This window comes from Ambystoma mexicanum, unplaced genomic scaffold, assembly GCF_040938575.1.
Source record: "Ambystoma mexicanum isolate Mex_15411 unplaced genomic scaffold, UKY_AmexF1_1 Mex_scaf1, whole genome shotgun sequence".
Lineage (NCBI taxonomy): Eukaryota > Metazoa > Chordata > Amphibia > Caudata > Ambystomatidae > Ambystoma > Ambystoma mexicanum.
The window spans coordinates 4,414,767-4,431,964 of record NW_027182324.1 but is presented as its reverse complement, the minus strand read 5'-3'; the positions used below and the strand labels follow the sequence as shown (position 1 = coordinate 4,431,964).

Sequence of the window (17,198 nt, the reverse complement as noted above, 5' to 3'; positions counted from 1 at the left end):
CTCAGTCGGTAGAGCATCAGACTTTTAATCTTAGGGTCCAGGGTTCAAGTCCCTGTTCAGGCGTATCTTTGCTTCTTTTACAAAAAATTTAGCAGGAAATATGAATTGCTCATTCTAATATGTGCTATTTCTGATGGCATCGCAACCTTGGGCAATATGACTCTAAGGTAGTAGAGTCCAGAATTCTTGGATGCTTTGCCAACGTTTCAAGCCTGACTGTGCTTCTAAATAGCATGAAATAACAATCTTTGTACAAAGTTTTAATATTGGGGAGACAGATTGGTTGAAAAAAAAGCAGACAGGTGCTGCTGAGATTCGAACTCAGGATCTCCTGTTTACTAGACAGGCGCTTTAACCAACTAAGCCACAGCACCTCTTTTGCATCTGATCTCCTGTCCTTCCTCATGTAATCATTTAGAAGTGAAATCCACTTTTTTTAAGGCTGGGCTTCTGTTGCAATATAACTTTACAAAATGTTTTCCAATTGACTGAAACTCCATTGCACAAAACGAGCATGTCATTAATCGTCGATTTAGAGTGGACTGCATTGCCCAGTGTGTGCATTGAGGAGCACATGTTCGTCTTTACTGGGGAGCAAGTTTGCACTCATGAATGTGGCAAAACATTCAAATCCGTAAGTGGGTGAACATTAAAGTCCTAGATGCTGCAAATCTCTATATCTGGATACGGAATGACTGAAAAAAGTTATGTCTCCAGTGTCAAAATGTGTGTAATGCACTAGTAATTCATTTCCTTTATTGACCAGTGAGGTAGCCATGTATGGAGGTGCTGTAGAGTGAAAATCAAGTTTCAAATGGCAGTGATCCATCTGCCTGGATAGCTCAGTCGGTTGATCTGAGGGTCCAGGGTTCAAGTCCCTGTTCAGCGTACCTTTGCTTCTTTTACAAAAAATTAAGCAGGAAATATGAATTGCTCATTCTAATATGTGCTGTTTCTGATGGCATCGCAACCTTGGGCAATATGACTCTAAGGTAGTGGAGTCCAGAGTTCTTGGATGCTTTGCCAACATTTCAAGCCTGACTGTGCTTCTAAATAGCATGAAATAGCAATCTTTGTACAAAGTTTTAATATTGGGGAGACAGATTGGTCCAAAAAAAAGCAGACAGGCGCTGCTGAGATTCGAACTCAGGATCTCCTGTTTACTAGACAGGCGCTTTAACCAACTAAGCCACAGCACCTTTTTTGCATCTGGTCTCCTTTCCTTCCTCATGTAATCATTCAGAAGTGAAATCCACTTTTTTAAGGCTGGGCTTCTGTTGCAATATAACTTTTCAAAATGTTTTCCAATTGACTGAAACTCCATTGCACAAAACGAGCATGTCATTAATCGTCGATTTAGAGTGGACTGCATTGCCCAGTGTGTGCATTGAGGAGCACATGTTCGTCTTTACTGGGGAGCAAGTTTGCACTCATGAATGTGGCAAAACATTCAAATCCGTAAGTGGGTGAACATTAAAGTCCTAGATGCTGCAAATCTCTATATCTGGATACGGAATGACTGAAAAAAGTTATGTCTCCAGTGTCAAAATGTGTGTAATGCACTAGTAATTCATTTCCTTTATTGACCAGTGAGGTAGCCATGTATGGAGGTGCTGTAGAGTGAAAATCAAGTTTCAAATGGGCAGTGATCCTTGTGCCTGGATAGCTCAGTTGGTAGAGCATCAGACTTTTAATCTGAGGGTCCAGGGTTCAAGTCCCTGTTCAGGCGTACCTTTGCTTCTTTTACAAAAAATTAAGCAGGAAATATGAATTGCTCATTCTAATATGTGCTATTTCTGATGGCATCGCAACCTTGGGCAATATGACTCTAAGGTAGTGGAGTCCAGAGTTCTTGGATGCTTTGCCAACATTTCAAGCCTGACTGTGCTTCTAAATAGCATGAAATAGCAATCTTTGTACAAAGTTTTAATATTGGGGAGACAGATTGGTCGAAAAAAAAGCAGACAGGCGCTGCTGAGATTCGAACTCAGGATCTCCTGTTTACTAGACAGGCGCTTTAACCAACTAAGCCACAGCACCTTTTTTGCATCTGCTCTCCTTTCCTTCCTCATGTAATCATTTAGAAGTGAAATCCACTTTTTTAAGGCTGGGCTTCTATTGCAATATAACTTTTCAAAATGTTTTCCAATTGACTGAAACTCCATTGCACAAAACGAGCATGTCATTAATCGTCGATTTAGAGTGGACTTCATTGCCCAGTGTGTGCATTGAGGAGCACATGTTCGTCTTTACTGGGGAGCAAGTTTGCACTCATGAATGTGGCAAAACATTCAAATCCGTAAGTGGGTGAACATTAAAGTCCTAGATGCTGCAAATCTCTATATCTGGATACGGAATGACTGAAAAAAGTTATGTCTCCAGTGTCAAAATGTGTGTAATGCACTAGTAATTCATTTCCTTTATTGACCAGTGAGGTAGCCATGTATGGAGGTGCTGTAGAGTGAAAATCAAGTTTCAAATGGGCAGTGATCCCTGTGCCTTGATAGCTCAGTCGGTAGAGCATCAGACTTTTAATCTGAGGGTCCAGGGTTCAAGTTCCTGTTCAGGCGTACCTTTGCTTCTTTTACAAAAAATTAAGCAGGAAATATGAATTGCCCATTCTAATATGTGCTATTTCTGATGGCATCGCAACCTTGGGCAATATGACTCTAAGGTAGTGGAGTCCAGAGTTCTTGGATGCTTTGCCAACATTTCAAGCCTGACTGTGCTTCTAAATAGCATGAAATAGCAATCTTTGTACAAAGTTTTAATATTGGGGAGACAGATTGGTCGAAAAAAAGCAGACAGGCGCTGCTGAGATTCAAACTCAGGATCTCCTGTTTACTAGACAGGCGCTTTAACCAACTAAGCCACAGCACCTTTTTTGCATCTGGTCTCCTTTCCTTCCTCATGTAATCATTTAGAAGTGAAATCCACTTTTTTAAGGCTGGGCTTCTGTTGCAATATAACTTTTCAAAATGTTTTCCAATTGACTGAAACTCCATTGCACAAAACGAGCATGTCATTAATCGTCGATTTAGAGTGGACTGCATTGCCCAGTGTGTGCATTGAGGAGCACATGTTCGTCTTTACTGGGGAGCAAGTTTGCACTCATTAATGTGGCAAAACATTCAAATCCGTAAGTGGGTGAACATTAAAGTCCTAGATGCTGCAAATCTCTATATCTGGATACGGAATGACTGAAAAAAGTTATGTCTCCAGTGTCAAAATGTGTGTAATGCACTAGTTATTCATTTCCTTTATTGACCAGTGAGGTAGCCATGTATGGAGGTGCTGTAGAGTGAAAATCAAGTTTCAAATGGGCAGTGATCCCTGTGCCTGGATAGCTCAGTCGGTAGAGCATCAGACTTTTAATCTGAGGGTCCAGGGTTCAAGTCCCTGTTCAGGCGTATCTTTGCTTCTTTTACAAAAAATTTAGCAGGAAATATGAATTGCTCATTCTAATATGTGCTATTTCTGATGGCATCGCAACCTTGGGCAATATGACTCTAAGGTAGTGGAGTCCAGAATTCTTGGATGCTTTGCCAACGTTTCAAGCCTGACTGTGCTTCTAAATAGCATGAAATAACAATCTTTGTACAAAGTTTTAATATTGGGGAGACAGATTGGTTGAAAAAAAAGCAGACAGGTGCTGCTGAGATTCGAACTCAGGATCTCCTGTTTACTAGACAGGCGCTTTAACCAACTAAGCCACAGCACCTCTTTTGCATCTGATCTCCTGTCCTTCCTCATGTAATCATTTAGAAGTGAAATCCACTTTTTTTAAGGCTGGGCTTCTGTTGCAATATAACTTTGCAAAATGTTTTCCAATTGACTGAAACTCCATTGCACAAAACGAGCATGTCATTAATCGTCGATTTAGAGTGGACTGCATTGCCCAGTTTGTGCATTGAGGAGCACATGTTCGTCTTTACTGGGGAGCAAGTTTGCACTCATGAATGTGGCAAAACATTCAAATCCGTAAGTGGGTGAACATTAAAGTCCTAGATGCTGCAAATCTCTATATCTGGATACGGAATGACTGAAAAAAGTTATGTCTCCAGTGTCAAAATGTGTGTAATGCACTAGTAATTCATTTCCTTTATTGACCAGTGAGGTAGCCATGTATGGAGGTGCTGTAGAGTGAAAATCAAGTTTCAAATGGGCAGTGATCCTTGTGCCTGGATAGCTCAGTCGGTAGAGCATCAGACTTTTAATCTGAGGGTCCAGGGTTCAAGTCCCTGTTCAGGCGTACCTTTGCTTCTTTTACAAAAAATTAAGCAGGAAATATGAATTGCTCATTCTAATATGTGCTATTTCTGATGGCATCGCAACCTTGGGCAATATGACTCTAAGGTAGTGGAGTCCAGAGTTCTTGGATGCTTTGCCAACATATCAAGCCTGACTGTGCTTCTAAATAGCATGAAATAGCAATCTTTGTACAAAGTTTTAATATTGGGGAGACAGATTGGTCGAAAAAAAGCAGACAGGCGCTGCTGAGATTCGAACTCAGGATCTCCTGTTTACTAGACAGGCGCTTTAACCAACTAAGCCACAGCACCTTTTTTGCATCTGGTCTCCTTTCCTTCCTCATGTAATCATTTAGAAGTGAAATCCACTTTTTTAAGGCTGGGCTTCTGTTGCAATATAACTTTTCAAAATGTTTTCCAATTGACTGAAACTCCATTGCACAAAACGAGCATGTCATTAATCGTCGATTTAGAGTGGACTGCATTGCCCAGTGTGTGCATTGAGGAGCACATGTTCGTCTTTACTGGGGAGCAAGTTTGCACTCATTAATGTGGCAAAACATTCAAATCCGTAAGTGGGTGAACATTAAAGTCCTAGATGCTGCAAATCTCTATATCTGGATACGGAATGACTGAAAAAAGTTATGTCTCCAGTGTCAAAATGTGTGTAATGCACTAGTAATTCATTTCCTTTATTGACCAGTGAGGTAGCCATGTATGGAGGTGCTGTAGAGTGCATCAGACTTTTAATCTTAGGGTCCAGGGTTCAAGTCCCTGTTCAGGCGTATCTTTGCTTCTTTTACAAAAAATTAAGCAGGAAATATGAATTGCTCATTCTAATATGTGCTATTTCTGATGGCATCGCAACCTTGGGCAATATGACTCTAAGGTAGTGGAGTCCAGAGTTCTTGGATGCTTTGCCAACATATCAAGCCTGACTGTGCTTCTAAATAGCATGAAATAGCAATCTTTGTACAAAGTTTTAATATTGGGGAGACAGATTGGTCGAAAAAAAGCAGACAGGCGCTGCTGAGATTCTAACTCAGGATCTCCTGTTTACTAGACAGGCGCTTTAACCAACTAAGCCACAGCACCTTTTTTGCATCTGGTCTCCTTTCCTTCCTCATGTAATCATTTAGAAGTGAAATCCACTTTTTTAAGGCTGGGCTTCTGTTGCAATATAACTTTTCAAAATGTTTTCCAATTGACTGAAACTCCATTGCACAAAACGAGCATGTCATTAATCGTCGATTTAGAGTGGACTGCATTGCCCAGTGTGTGCATTGAGGAGCACATGTTCGTATTTACTGGGGAGCAAGTTTGCACTCATGAATGTGGCAAAACATTCAAATCCGTAAGTGGGTGAACATTAAAGTCCTAGATGCTGCAAATCTCTATATCTGGATACGGAATGACTGAAAAAAGTTATGTCTCCAGTGTCAAAATGTGTGTAATGCACTAGTAATTCATTTCCTTTATTGACCAGTGAGATAGCCATGTATGGAGGTGCTGTAGAGTGAAAATCAAGTTTCAAATGGCAGTGATCCATGTGCCTGGATAGCTCAGTCGGTAGAGCATCAGACTTTTAATCTGAGGGTCCAGGGTTCAAGTCCCTGTTCAGGCGTACCTTTGCTTCTTTTACAAAAAATTAAGCAGGAAATATGAATTGCTCATTCTAATATGTGCTATTTCTGATGGCATCGCAACCTTGGGCAATATGACTCTAAGGTAGTGGAGTCCAGAGTTCTTGGATGCTTTGCCAACATATGAAGCCTGACTGTGCTTCTAAATAGCATGAAATAGCAATCTTTGTACAAAGTTTTAATATTGGGGAGACAGATTGGTCGAAAAAAAGCAGACAGGCGCTGCTGAGATTCGAACTCAGGATCTCCTGTTTACTAGACAGGCGCTTTAACCAACTAAGCCACAGCACCTTTTTTGCATCTGGTCTCCTTTCCTTCCTCATGTAATCATTTAGAAGTGAAATCCACTTTTTTAAGGCTGGGCTTCTGTTGCAATATAACTTTTCAAAATGTTTTCCAATTGACTGAAACTCCATTGCACAAAACAAGCATGTCATTAATCGTCGATTTAGAGTGGACTGCATTGCCCAGCGTGTGCATTGAGGAGCACATGTTCGTCTTTACTGGGGAGCAAGTTTGCACTCATGAATGTGGCAAAACATTCAAATCCGTAAGTGGGTGAACATTAAAGTCCTAGATGCTGCAAATCTCTATATCTGGATACGGAATGACTGAAAAAAGTTATGTCTCCAGTGTCGAAATGTGTGTAATGCACTAGTAATTCATTTCCTTTATTGACCAGTGAGGTAGCCATGTATGGAGGTGCTGTAGAGTGAAAATCAAGTTTCAAATGGGCAGTGATCCCTTTGCCTGGATAGCTCAGTCGGTAGAGCATCAGACTTTTAATCTGAGGGTCCAGGGTTCAAGTCCCTGTTCAGGCGTACCTTTGCTTCTTTTACAAAAAATTAAGCAGGAAATATGAATTGCTCATTCTAATATGTGCTGTTTCTGATGGCATCGCAACCTTGGGCAATATGACTCTAAGGTAGTGGAGTCCAGAGTTCTTGGATGCTTTGCCAACATTTCAAGCCTGACTGTGCTTCTAAATAGCATGAAATAGCAATCTTTGTACAAAGTTTTAATATTGGGGAGACAGATTGGTCGAAAAAAAAGCAGACAGGCGCTGCTGAGATTCGAACTCAGTATCTCCTGTTTACTAGACAGGCGCTTTAACCAACTAAGCCACAGCCCCTTTTTTGCATCTGGTCTCCTTTCCTTCCTCATGTAATCAATCAGAAGTGAAATCCACTTTTTTAAGGCTGGGCTTCTGTTGCAATATAACTTTTCAAAATGTTTTCCAATTGACTGAAACTCCATTGCACAAAACAAGCATGTCATTAATCGTCGATTTAGAGTGGACTGCATTGCCCAGTGTGTGCATTGAGGAGCACATGTTCGTCTTTACTGGGGAGCAAGTTTGCACTCATGAATGTGGCAAAACATTCAAATCCGTAAGTGGGTGAACATTAAAGTCCTAGATGCTGCAAATCTCTATATCTGGATACGGAATGACTGAAAAAAGTTATGTCTCCAGTGTCGAAATGTGTGTAATGCACTAGTAATTCATTTCCTTTATTGACCAGTGAGGTAGCCATGTATGGAGGTGCTGTAGAGTGAAAATCAAGTTTCAAATGGGCAGTGATCCCTGTGCCTGGATAGCTCAGTCGGTAGAGCATCAGACTTTTAATCTGAGGGTCCAGGGTTCAAGTCCCTGTTCAGGCGTACCTTTGCTTCTTTTACAAAAAATTAAGCAGGAAATATGAATTGCTCATTCTAATATGTGCTGTTTCTGATGGCACCGCAACCTTGGGCAATATGACTCTAAGGTAGTGGAGTCCAGAGTTCTTGGATGCTTTGCCAACATTTCAAGCCTGACTGTGCTTCTAAATAGCATGAAATAGCAATCTTTGTACAAAGTTTTAATATTGGGGAGACAGATTGGTCGAAAAAAAAGCAGACAGGCGCTGCTGAGATTCGAACTCAGTATCTCCTGTTTACTAGACAGGCGCTTTAACCAACTAAGCCACAGCCCCTTTTTTGCATCTGGTCTCCTTTCCTTCCTCATGTAATCAATCAGAAGTGAAATCCACTTTTTTAAGGCTGGGCTTCTGTTGCAATATAACTTTTCAAAATGTTTTCGAATTGACTGAAACTCCATTGCACAAAACGAGCATGTCATTAATCGTCGATTTAGAGTGGACTGCATTGCCCAGTGTGTGCATTGAGGAGCACATGTTCGTCTTTACTGGGGAGCAAGTTTGCACTCATGAATGTGGCAAAACATTCAAATCCGTAAGTGGGTGAACATTAAAGTCCTAGATGCTGCAAATCTCTATATCTGGATACGGAATGACTGAAAAAAGTTATGTCTCCAGTGTCAAAATGTGTGTAATGCACTAGTAATTCATTTCCTTTATTGACCAGTGAGGTAGCCATGTATGGAGGTGCTGTAGAGTGAAAATCAAGTTTCAAATGGGCAGTGATCCCTGTGCCTGGATAGCTCAGTCGGTAGAGCATCAGACTTTTAATCTGAGGGTCCAGGGTTCAAGTCCCTGTTCAGGCGTACCTTTGCTTCTTTTACAAAAAATTAAGCAGGAAATATGAATTGCTCATTCTAATATGTGCTATTTCTGATGGCATCGCAACCTTGGGCAATATGACTCTAAGGTAGTGGAGTCCAGAGTTCTTGGATGCTTTGCCAACATATCAAGCCTGACTGTGCTTCTAAATAGCATGAAATAGCAATCTTTGTACAAAGTTTTAATATTGGGGAGACAGATTGGTCGAAAAAAAGCAGACAGGCGCTGCTGAGATTCTAACTCAGGATCTCCTGTTTACTAGACAGGCGCTTTAACCAACTAAGCCACAGCACCTTTTTTGCATCTGGTCTCCTTTCCTTCCTCGTGTAATCATTTAGAAGTGAAATCCACTTTTTTAAGGCTGGGCTTCTGTTGCAATATAACTTTTCAAAATGTTTTCCAATTGACTGAAACTCCATTGCACAAAACGAGCATGTCATTAATCGTCGATTTAGAGTGGACTGCATTGCCCAGTGTGTGCATTGAGGAGCACATGTTCGTATTTACTGGGGAGCAAGTTTGCACTCATGAATGTGGCAAAACATTCAAATCCGTAAGTGGGTGAACATTAAAGTCCTAGATGCTGCAAATCTCTATATCTGGATACGGAATGACTGAAAAAAGTTATGTCTCCAGTGTCAAAATGTGTGTAATGCACTAGTAATTCATTTCCTTTATTGACCAGTGAGGTAGCCATGTATGGAGGTGCTGTAGAGTGAAAATCAAGTTTCAAATGGCAGTGATCCATGTGCCTGGATAGCTCAGTCGGTAGAGCATCAGACTTTTAATCTGAGGGTCCAGGGTTCAAGTCCCTGTTCAGGTGTACCTTTGCTTCTTTTACAAAAAATTAAGCAGGAAATATGAATTGCTCATTCTAATATGTGCTATTTCTGATGGCATCGCAACCTTGGGCAATATGACTCTAAGGTAGTGGAGTCCAGAGTTCTTGGATGCTTTGCCAACATATGAAGCCTGACTGTGCTTCTAAATAGCATGAAATAGCAATCTTTGTACAAAGTTTTAATATTGGGGAGACAGATTGGTCGAAAAAAAGCAGACAGGCGCTGCTGAGATTCGAACTCAGGATCTCCTGTTTACTAGACAGGCGCTTTAACCAACTAAGCCACAGCACCTTTTTTGCATCTGGTCTCCTTTCCTTCCTCATGTAATCATTTAGAAGTGAAATCCACTTTTTTAAGGCTGGGCTTCTGTTGCAATATAACTTTTCAAAATGTTTTCCAATTGACTGAAACTCCATTGCACAAAACAAGCATGTCATTAATCGTCGATTTAGAGTGGACTGCATTGCCCAGTGTGTGCATTGAGGAGCACATGTTCGTCTTTACTGGGGAGCAAGTTTGCACTCATGAATGTGGCAAAACATTCAAATCCGTAAGTGGGTGAACATTAAAGTCCTAGATGCTGCAAATCTCTATATCTGGATACGGAATGACTGAAAAAAGTTATGTCTCCAGTGTCGAAATGTGTGTAATGCACTAGTAATTCATTTCCTTTATTGACCAGTGAGGTAGCCATGTATGGAGGTGCTGTAGAGTGAAAATCAAGTTTCAAATGGGCAGTGATCCCTGTGCCTGGATAGCTCAGTCGGTAGAGCATCAGACTTTTAATCTGAGGGTCCAGGGTTCAAGTCCCTGTTCAGGCGTACCTTTGCTTCTTTTACAAAAAATTAAGCAGGAAATATGAATTGCTCATTCTAATATGTGCTGTTTCTGATGGCATCGCAACCTTGGGCAATATGACTCTAAGGTAGTGGAGTCCAGAGTTCTTGGATGCTTTGCCAACATTTCAAGCCTGACTGTGCTTCTAAATAGCATGAAATAGCAATCTTTGTACAAAGTTTTAATATTGGGGAGACAGATTGGTCGAAAAAAAAGCAGACAGGCGCTGCTGAGATTCGAACTCAGGATCTCCTGTTTACTAGACTGGCGCTTTAACCAACTAAGCCACAGCCCCTTTTTTGCAGCTGGTCTCCTTTCCTTCCTCATGTAATCAATCAGAAGTGAAATCCACTTTTTTAAGGCTGGGCTTCTGTTGCAATATAACTTTTCAAAATGTTTTCCAATTGACTGAAACTCCATTGCACAAAACGAGCATGTCATTAATCGTCGATTTAGAGTGGACTGCATTGCCCAGTGTGTGCATTGAGGAGCACATGTTCGTCTTTACTGGGGAGCAAGTTTGCACTCATGAATGTGGCAAAACATTCAAATCCGTAAGTGGGTGAACATTAAAGTCCTAGATGCTGCAAATCTCTATATCTGGATACGGAATGACTGAAAAAAGTTATGTCTCCAGTGTCAAAATGTGTGTAATGCACTAGTAATTCATTTCCTTTATTGACCAGTGAGGTAGCCATGTATGGAGGTGCTGTAGAGTGAAAATCAAGTTTCAAATGGGCAGTGATCCCTGTGCCTGGATAGCTCAGTCGGTAGAGCATCAGACTTTTAATCTGAGGGTCCAGGGTTCAAGACCCTGTTCAGGCGTACCTTTGCTTCTTTTACAAAAAATTAAGCAGGAAATATGAATTGCTCATTCTAATATGTGCTATTTCTGATGGCATCGCAACCTTGGGCAATATGACTCTAAGGTAGTGGAGTCCAGAGTTCTTGGATGCTTTGCCAACATATCAAGCCTGACTGTGCTTCTAAATAGCATGAAATAGCAATCTTTGTACAAAGTTTTAATATTGGGGAGACAGATTGGTCGAAAAAAAGCAGACAGGCGCTGCTGAGATTCTAACTCAGGATCTCCTGTTTACTAGACAGGCGCTTTAACCAACTAAGCCACAGCACCTTTTTTGCATCTGGTCTCCTTTCCTTCCTCGTGTAATTATTTAGAAGTGAAATCCACTTTTTTAAGGCTGGGCTTCTGTTGCAATATAACTTTTCAAAATGTTTTCCAATTGACTGAAACTCCATTGCACAAAACGAGCATGTCATTAATCGTCGATTTAGAGTGGACTGCATTGCCCAGTGTGTGCATTGAGGAGCACATGTTCGTATTTACTGGGGAGCAAGTTTGCACTCATGAATGTGGCAAAACATTCAAATCCGTAAGTGGGTGAACATTAAAGTCCTAGATGCTGCAAATCTCTATATCTGGATACGGAATGACTGAAAAAAGTTATGTCTCCAGTGTCAAAATGTGTGTAATGCACTAGTAATTCATTTCCTTTATTGACCAGTGAGGTAGCCATGTATGGAGGTGCTGTAGAGTGAAAATCAAGTTTCAAATGGCAGTGATCCATGTGCATGGATAGCTCAGTCGGTAGAGCATCAGACTTTTAATCTGAGGGTCCAGGGTTCAAGTCCCTGTTCAGGCGTACCTTTGCTTCTTTTACAAAAAATTAAGCAGGAAATATGAATTGCTCATTCTAATATGTGCTATTTCTGATGGCATCGCAACCTTGGGCAATATGACTCTAAGGTAGTGGAGTCCAGAGTTCTTGGATGCTTTGCCAACATATCAAGCCTGACTGTGCTTCTAAATAGCATGAAATAGCAATCTTTGTACAAAGTTTTAATATTGGGGAGACAGATTGGTCGAAAAAAAGCAGACAGGCGCTGCTGAGATTCTAACTCAGGATCTCCTGTTTACTAGACAGGCGCTTTAACCAACTAAGCCACAGCACCTTTTTTGCATCTGGTCTCCTTTCCTTCCTCATGTAATCATTTAGAAGTGAAATCCACTTTTTTAAGGCTGGGCTTCTGTTGCAATATAACTTTTCAAAATGTTTTCCAATTGACTGAAACTCCATTGCACAAAACGAGCATGTCATTAATCGTCGATTTAGAGTGGACTGCATTGCCCAGTGTGTGCATTGAGGAGCACATGTTCGTATTTACTGGGGAGCAAGTTTGCACTCATGAATGTGGCAAAACATTCAAATCCGTAAGTGGGTGAACATTAAAGTCCTAGATGCTGCAAATCTCTATATCTGGATACGGAATGACTGAAAAAAGTTATGTCTCCAGTGTCAAAATGTGTGTAATGCACTAGTAATTCATTTCCTTTATTGACCAGTGAGATAGCCATGTATGGAGGTGCTGTAGAGTGAAAATCAAGTTTCAAATGGCAGTGATCCATGTGCCTGGATAGCTCAGTCGGTAGAGCATCAGACTTTTAATCTGAGGGTCCAGGGTTCAAGTCCCTGTTCAGGCGTACCTTTGCTTCTTTTACAAAAAATTAAGCAGGAAATATGAATTGCTCATTCTAATATGTGCTATTTCTGATGGCATCGCAACCTTGGGCAATATGACTCTAAGGTAGTGGAGTCCAGAGTTCTTGGATGCTTTGCCAACATATGAAGCCTGACTGTGCTTCTAAATAGCATGAAATAGCAATCTTTGTACAAAGTTTTAATATTGGGGAGACAGATTGGTCGAAAAAAAGCAGACAGGCGCTGCTGAGATTCGAACTCAGGATCTCCTGTTTACTAGACAGGCGCTTTAACCAACTAAGCCACAGCACCTTTTTTGCATCTGGTCTCCTTTCCTTCCTCATGTAATCATTTAGAAGTGAAATCCACTTTTTTAAGGCTGGGCTTCTGTTGCAATATAACTTTTCAAAATGTTTTCCAATTGACTGAAACTCCATTGCACAAAACAAGCATGTCATTAATCGTCGATTTAGAGTGGACTGCATTGCCCAGTGTGTGCATTGAGGAGCACATGTTCGTCTTTACTGGGGAGCAAGTTTGCACTCATGAATGTGGCAAAACATTCAAATCCGTAAGTGGGTGAACATTAAAGTCCTAGATGCTGCAAATCTCTATATCTGGATACGGAATGACTGAAAAAAGTTATGTCTCCAGTGTCGAAATGTGTGTAATGCACTAGTAATTCATTTCCTTTATTGACCAGTGAGGTAGCCATGTATGGAGGTGCTGTAGAGTGAAAATCAAGTTTCAAATGGGCAGTGATCCCTGTGCCTGGATAGCTCAGTCGGTAGAGCATCAGACTTTTAATCTGAGGGTCCAGGGTTCAAGTCCCTGTTCAGGCGTACCTTTGCTTCTTTTACAAAAAATTAAGCAGGAAATATGAATTGCTCATTCTAATATGTGCTGTTTCTGATGGCATCGCAACCTTGGGCAATATGACTCTAAGGTAGTGGAGTCCAGAGTTCTTGGATGCTTTGCCAACATTTCAAGCCTGACTGTGCTTCTAAATAGCATGAAATAGCAATCTTTGTACAAAGTTTTAATATTGGGGAGACAGATTGGTCGAAAAAAAAGCAGACAGGCGCTGCTGAGATTCGAACTCAGTATCTCCTGTTTACTAGACAGGCGCTTTAACCAACTAAGCCACAGCCCCTTTTTTGCATCTGGTCTCCTTTCCTTCCTCATGTAATCAATCAGAAGTGAAATCCACTTTTTTAAGGCTGGGCTTCTGTTGCAATATAACTTTTCAAAATGTTTTCCAATTGACTGAAACTCCATTGCACAAAACAAGCATGTCATTAATCGTCGATTTAGAGTGGACTGCATTGCCCAGTGTGTGCATTGAGGAGCACATGTTCGTCTTTACTGGGGAGCAAGTTTGCACTCATGAATGTGGCAAAACATTCAAATCCGTAAGTGGGTGAACATTAAAGTCCTAGATGCTGCAAATCTCTATATCTGGATACGGAATGACTGAAAAAAGTTATGTCTCCAGTGTCGAAATGTGTGTAATGCACTAGTAATTCATTTCCTTTATTGACCAGTGAGGTAGCCATGTATGGAGGTGCTGTAGAGTGAAAATCAAGTTTCAAATGGGCAGTGATCCCTGTGCCTGGATAGCTCAGTCGGTAGAGCATCAGACTTTTAATCTGAGGGTCCAGGGTTCAAGTCCCTGTTCAGGCGTACCTTTGCTTCTTTTACAAAAAATTAAGCAGGAAATATGAATTGCTCATTCTAATATGTGCTGTTTCTGATGGCATCGCAACCTTGGGCAATATGACTCTAAGGTAGTGGAGTCCAGAGTTCTTGGATGCTTTGCCAACATTTCAAGCCTGACTGTGCTTCTAAATAGCATGAAATAGCAATCTTTGTACAAAGTTTTAATATTGGGGAGACAGATTGGTCGAAAAAAAAGCAGACAGGCGCTGCTGAGATTCGAACTCAGTATCTCCTGTTTACTAGACAGGCGCTTTAACCAACTAAGCCACAGCCCCTTTTTTGCATCTGGTCTCCTTTCCTTCCTCATGTAATCAATCAGAAGTGAAATCCACTTTTTTAAGGCTGGGCTTCTGTTGCAATATAACTTTTCAAAATGTTTTCCAATTGACTGAAACTCCATTGCACAAAACGAGCATGTCATTAATCGTCGATTTAGAGTGGACTGCATTGCCCAGTGTGTGCATTGAGGAGCACATGTTCGTCTTTACTGGGGAGCAAGTTTGCACTCATGAATGTGGCAAAACATTCAAATCCGTAAGTGGGTGAACATTAAAGTCCTAGATGCTGCAAATCTCTATATCTGGATACGGAATGACTGAAAAAAGTTATGTCTCCAGTGTCAAAATGTGTGTAATGCACTAGTAATTCATTTCCTTTATTGACCAGTGCGGTAGCCATGTATGGAGGTGCTGTAGAGTGAAAATCAAGTTTCAAATGGGCAGTGATCCCTGTGCCTGGATAGCTCAGTCGGTAGAGCATCAGACTTTTAATCTGAGGGTCCAGGGTTCAAGTCCCTGTTCAGGCGTACCTTTGCTTCTTTTACAAAAAATTAAGCAGGAAATATGAATTGCTCATTCTAATATGTGCTATTTCTGATGGCATCGCAACCTTGGGCAATATGACTCTAAGGTAGTGGAGTCCAGAGTTCTTGGATGCTTTGCCAACATATCAAGCCTGACTGTGCTTCTAAATAGCATGAAATAGCAATCTTTGTACAAAGTTTTAATATTGGGGAGACAGATTGGTCGAAAAAAAGCAGACAGGCGCTGCTGAGATTCTAACTCAGGATCTCCTGTTTACTAGACAGGCGCTTTAACCAACTAAGCCACAGCACCTTTTTTGCATCTGGTCTCCTTTCCTTCCTCGTGTAATCATTTAGAAGTGAAATCCACTTTTTTAAGGCTGGGCTTCTGTTGCAATATAACTTTTCAAAATGTTTTCCAATTGACTGAAACTCCATTGCACAAAACGAGCATGTCATTAATCGTCGATTTAGAGTGGACTGCATTGCCCAGTGTGTGCATTGAGGAGCACATGTTCGTATTTACTGGGGAGCAAGTTTGCACTCATGAATGTGGCAAAACATTCAAATCCGTAAGTGGGTGAACATTAAAGTCCTAGATGCTGCAAATCTCTATATCTGGATACGGAATGACTGAAAAAAGTTATGTCTCCAGTGTCAAAATGTGTGTAATGCACTAGTAATTCATTTCCTTTATTGACCAGTGAGATAGCCATGTATGGAGGTGCTGTAGAGTGAAAATCAAGTTTCAAATGGCAATGATCCATGTGTTTGGATAGCTCAGTCGGTAGAGCATCAGACTTTTAATCTGAGGGTCCAGGGTTCAAGTCCCTGTTCAGGCGTACCTTTGCTTCTTTTACAAAAAATTAAGCAGGAAATATGAATTGCTCATTCTAATATGTGCTATTTCTGATGGCATCGCAACCTTGGGCAATATGACTCTAAGGTAGTGGAGTCCAGAGTTCTTGGATGCTTTGCCAACATATGAAGCCTGACTGTGCTTCTAAATAGCATGAAATAGCAATCTTTGTACAAAGTTTTAATATTGGGGAGACAGATTGGTCGAAAAAAAGCAGACAGGCGCTGCTGAGATTCGAACTCAGGATCTCCTGTTTACTAGACAGGCGCTTTAACCAACTAAGCCACAGCACCTTTTTTGCATCTGGTCTCCTTTCCTTCCTCATGTAATCATTTAGAAGTGAAATCCACTTTTTTAAGGCTGGGCTTCTGTTGCAATATAACTTTTCAAAATGTTTTCCAATTGACTGAAACTCCATTGCACAAAACAAGCATGTCATTAATCGTCGATTTAGAGTGGACTGCATTGCCCAGTGTGTGCATTGAGGAGCACATGTTCGTCTTTACTGGGGAGCAAGTTTGCACTCATGAATGTGGCAAAACATTCAAATCCGTAAGTGGGTGAACATTAAAGTCCTAGATGCTGCAAATCTCTATATCTGGATACGGAATGACTGAAAAAAGTTATGTCTCCAGTGTCGAAATGTGTGTAATGCACTAGTAATTCATTTCCTTTATTGACCAGTGAGGTAGCCATGTATGGAGGTGCTGTAGAGTGAAAATCAAGTTTCAAATGGGCAGTGATCCCTGTGCCTGGATAGCTCAGTCGGTAGAGCATCAGACTTTTAATCTGAGGGTCCAGGGTTCAAGTCCCTGTTCAGGCGTACCTTTGCTTCTTTTACAAAAAATTAAGCAGGAAATATGAATTGCTCATTCTAATATGTGCTGTTTCTGATGGCATCGCAACCTTGGGCAATATGACTCTAAGGTAGTGGAGTCCAGAGTTCTTGGATGCTTTGCCAACATTTCAAGCCTGACTGTGCTTCTAAATAGCATGAAATAGCAATCTTTGTACAAAGTTTTAATATTGGGGAGACAGATTGGTCGAAAAAAAAGCAGACAGGCGCTGCTGAGATTCGAACTCAGTATCTCCTGTTTACTAGACAGGCGCTTTAACCAACTAAGCCACAGCCCCTTTTTTGCATCTGGTCTCCTTTCCTTCCTCATGTAATCAATCAGAAGTGAAATCCACTTTTTTAAGGCTGGGCTTCTGTTGCAATATAACTT

At 41.0% G+C, this 17,198-nt stretch overlaps 10 non-coding genes across 10 annotated transcripts; 1 reads left to right on the top strand and 9 right to left on the bottom strand.

The window, feature by feature from the left end:
- Positions 1-300: 300 nt before the first annotated feature.
- On the bottom strand, positions 301-374 carry TRNAT-AGU (transfer RNA threonine (anticodon AGU)). The gene has a single exon. It is a non-coding gene; the product is annotated as a tRNA-Thr (tRNA).
- Positions 375-1,125: 751 nt separating this feature from the next.
- Positions 1,126-1,199, bottom strand: TRNAT-AGU (transfer RNA threonine (anticodon AGU)). Its single transcript has one exon. It is a non-coding gene; the product is annotated as a tRNA-Thr (tRNA).
- Positions 1,200-1,656: 457 nt separating this feature from the next.
- TRNAK-UUU (transfer RNA lysine (anticodon UUU)) lies at positions 1,657-1,729 on the top strand. Its single transcript has one exon. It is a non-coding gene; the product is annotated as a tRNA-Lys (tRNA).
- Positions 1,730-1,966: 237 nt separating this feature from the next.
- On the bottom strand, positions 1,967-2,040 carry TRNAT-AGU (transfer RNA threonine (anticodon AGU)). Its single transcript has one exon. It is a non-coding gene; the product is annotated as a tRNA-Thr (tRNA).
- Positions 2,041-3,647: 1,607 nt separating this feature from the next.
- On the bottom strand, positions 3,648-3,721 carry TRNAT-AGU (transfer RNA threonine (anticodon AGU)). The gene has a single exon. It is a non-coding gene; the product is annotated as a tRNA-Thr (tRNA).
- A 767-nt stretch (positions 3,722-4,488) lies between these two features.
- Positions 4,489-4,562, bottom strand: TRNAT-AGU (transfer RNA threonine (anticodon AGU)). The gene has a single exon. It is a non-coding gene; the product is annotated as a tRNA-Thr (tRNA).
- Positions 4,563-6,110: 1,548 nt separating this feature from the next.
- On the bottom strand, positions 6,111-6,184 carry TRNAT-AGU (transfer RNA threonine (anticodon AGU)). The gene has a single exon. It is a non-coding gene; the product is annotated as a tRNA-Thr (tRNA).
- Positions 6,185-9,471: 3,287 nt separating this feature from the next.
- On the bottom strand, positions 9,472-9,545 carry TRNAT-AGU (transfer RNA threonine (anticodon AGU)). Its single transcript has one exon. It is a non-coding gene; the product is annotated as a tRNA-Thr (tRNA).
- Positions 9,546-12,830: 3,285 nt separating this feature from the next.
- On the bottom strand, positions 12,831-12,904 carry TRNAT-AGU (transfer RNA threonine (anticodon AGU)). The gene has a single exon. It is a non-coding gene; the product is annotated as a tRNA-Thr (tRNA).
- A 3,287-nt stretch (positions 12,905-16,191) lies between these two features.
- Positions 16,192-16,265, bottom strand: TRNAT-AGU (transfer RNA threonine (anticodon AGU)). The gene has a single exon. It is a non-coding gene; the product is annotated as a tRNA-Thr (tRNA).
- Positions 16,266-17,198: the final 933 nt, after the last annotated feature.